We start from the raw sequence: 3556 nt of genomic DNA, 5'->3' as shown, positions 1-3556 counted from the left end.
TTTAAAAAAACACTGTTTTTTAGCTTTTATATACATATACTGTATATATATACGTATATATATATTATATGTAATTTGTATACATATGTATATATACAGTATTTGTATACAAATATGGGTATATATACTATATATATGTTAGATATATACCGTAATTTCCGGACTATAAGCCGCACCTGACTATAAGCCGCACCAGCTAAATTGAGGGGAAAATACAGATTGCTCCATATATAAGCCGCACCCGACTATAAGCCGCAGGGTTTTGATGTGTAATTAGCGTAGTATATAGTGTAATTAGCGTAGTATATAGTGTAATTAGCGTAGTATATAGGGGTTCCTGCTACCACGGAGGGGATTGTCGGGACAGAGATGACTGTTTGGGAACGCAAAGCGTCCCATTTATTAACTATAAATCTTTCAATCATTCAATCAAACTTTCACATCTTTGACATGGCGAACAGCATTCATGCAGAGTACAAATAATACAACGGTGCAAAGTAATACAAAGTACTCGCCTGTACGTTATCAAAATAACCAGCCTACCGGTATATGAAAAGTCAGTCTTTAATCATTGTGTCATCGTCTTCCTCCTGCGTACTAAAACCACCGAAATCCTCTTCGTCGGTGTCGGAGAAGAACAGGCCGTAAATAAGCCGCACCCTTGTATAAGCCGCAGGGACCAGAACGAGGGGGAAAAGTAGCGGCTTATAGTCCGGAAATTACGGTATGAATATATATATACAGGATACATATATACACTGTATCTGTGTGTGTATCATTCCAGCTGCTTCTCCATCAAACACACCATCAGCTTCTTCATATTTTCATAGATAAAATGTCCACTTTTTAGATATTTTTATCGTCCTTGACTGATGTTATGGACTCATTCTGCCTCAGCATGGTGCAGACTAGCAGTGCAATGCTTTAACTTTTTTGCCAGCTTAGCGAGCTCCTTAATTCAATGAATATGATCTGCTTAGTCTTGTCCTTCACACTCACTCTCTTAGTTACCATGGTTGCAAAATAAAGTTATGTCTATCTCTAGCTATAAGCTAATGCAAGCGAGTGAAACCGGATGTTTCCTATGGGTTCACTGTAGACACATTTATACTAGCAACCAAAAGAATAACAATTAGCCGAGATACAGGTTCGTATTTTGATAAACTCGTAAGATGGGGCACTTGTAATCCCAAGGTACTGTACAACTGTATCTCTAGTATATTATTTTAAACAATCAAAGAAAATAAGAACATGCCACAATTGGCAGTCATGACGAATAGACGCTTGTCAACTGTGACTCATCCAGAATGTTTCAATGAAATGGATGACGATGATGAGGGCAAATAGTCATGTAATGTTAACACAAGGCAGGCTTCATAAGTTGACTTTTTAAGGTGTGGCCAACCAAAGCACTTTTTTCCACACAGGTATTTTTATTTAGCAGAAAAAAACCCTCACTTCCTTTTCTTGATATACAGAAGTAGTTTTATTACCCAAAGCAACTGAAAAGAGGAATTACCGTAAATCATCATGCAACTTCTGTTCAGCGTTTTGTTCTATGAATAATCTTACACTGCTTATAGAAGAATAGGTTATTTCAATTATTTTCAAAAGAAGTGTGTACAAATTGTGAAGATGTTTGCCTCTCACTTTTGTAACAAAAGGAACAAGCGCTCCCTACATGGAATGGATGAAACCAAACGAGTGCCTCTGTCCACAAATATTTGACAAGGAGTGACTAAAAAGCACAACATATAATACATGTAGTTTACTTAAAGAAATAAAGTTTTTTTGATTGGCTACTATTGAGGAAGTTAATGGAGAATTTAAGTCTAAAATCTGTTTGGTTTTTTTAATATTGTATTTTTCTTTAATGTAATTATTGTGTAAAATGACCAATCAGCATCAGTACTATTACTACTACGTATTATTACTTGCTCCACAAGTAGGCCACAATAGCAGCCAATATTATATGTATCAATAAATACATGTCTATGTATAAGTGCTGTAAAACGATTAATTTTTAAACTTGGAATTTACAAACCCTGTTTCTATATGAGTTGGGAAATTGTGTTAGATGTAAATATAAACGGAATACAATGATTTGCAAATCATTTTCAACCCATATTCAGTTGAATATGAGGATAAACTTTTCTTTTTTTGCAAATAATCATGAACTTTAGAATTTGATGCCAGCAACACGTGACAAAGAAGTTGGGAAAGGTGGCAATAAATACTGATAAAGTTGAGGAATGCTCATCAAACACTTATTTGGAACATCCCACAGGTGAACAGGCAAATTGGGAACAGGTGGGTGCCGTGATTGGGTATAAAAGTAGATTCCATGAAATGCTCAGTCATTCACAAACAAGGATGGGGCGAGGGTCACCACTTTGTCAACAAATGCGTGAGCAAATTGTTGAACAGTTTAAGAACAACCTTTCTCAACCAGCTATTGCAAGGAATTTAGGGATTTCACCATCTACAGTCCGTAATATCATCAAAGGGTTCAGAGAATCTGGAGAAATCACTGCACGTAAGCAGCTAAGCCCGTGACCTTTGATCCCTCAGGCTGTACTGCATCTACAAGCAACATCAGTGTGTAAAGGATATCACCACATGGGCTCAGGAACACTTCAGAAACCCACTGTCAGTAACTACAGTTGGTCGCTACATCTGTAAGTGCAAGTTAAAACTCTCCTATGCAAGGCGAAAACCGTTTATCAACAACACCCAGAAACGCCGTCGGCTTCGCTGGGCCTGAGCTCATTTAAGATGGACTGATACAAAGTGGAAAAGTGTTCTTGGGTCTGACGAGTCCACATTTGAAATTGTTTTTGGAAACTGTGGACGTCATGTCCTCCGAACCATCCGGATTGTTATAGGCGCAAAGTTGAAAAGCCAGCATCTGTGATGGTATGGGGGTGTATTAGTGCCCAAGACATGGGTAACTTACACATCTGTGAAGGCGCCATTAATGCTGAAAGGTACATACAGGTTTTGGAAAAACATATGTTGCCATCCAAGCAACGTTACCATGGACGCCCCTGCTTATTTCAGCAAGACAATGCCAAGCCACGTGTTACATCAACGTGGCTTCATAGTAAAAGAGTGCGGGTACTAGACTGGCCTGCCTGTAGTCCAGACCTGCCTCCCATTGAAAATGTGTGGCGCATTATGAAGCCTAAAATACCACGAGGGAGACCCCCAGACTGTTGAACAACTTTAGCTGTACATCAAGCAAGAATGGGAAAGAATTCCACCTGAGAAGCTTAAAAAAATGTGTCTCCTCAGTTCCCAAACGTTTAATGAGTGTTGTTAAAAGGAAAGGCCATGTAACACAGTGGTGAACATGCCCTTTCCCAACTACTTTGGCACGTGTTGCAGCCATGAAATTCTAAGTTAATTATTATTTGCAAAAAAAATATAAAGTTTATGAGTTTGAACATCAAATATCTTGTCTTTGTAGTGCATTCAATTGAATATGGGTTGAAAAGGATTTGCAAATCATTGTATTCCGTTTATATTTACATCTAACACAATTTCCAAACTCATA

Source organism: Entelurus aequoreus, linkage group LG06 (genome assembly GCF_033978785.1).
Source record: "Entelurus aequoreus isolate RoL-2023_Sb linkage group LG06, RoL_Eaeq_v1.1, whole genome shotgun sequence".
Taxonomy (NCBI): domain Eukaryota; kingdom Metazoa; phylum Chordata; class Actinopteri; order Syngnathiformes; family Syngnathidae; genus Entelurus; species Entelurus aequoreus.
The sequence above is the reverse complement of the archived record's forward strand: the minus strand, read 5'-3'. Positions refer to the sequence as shown.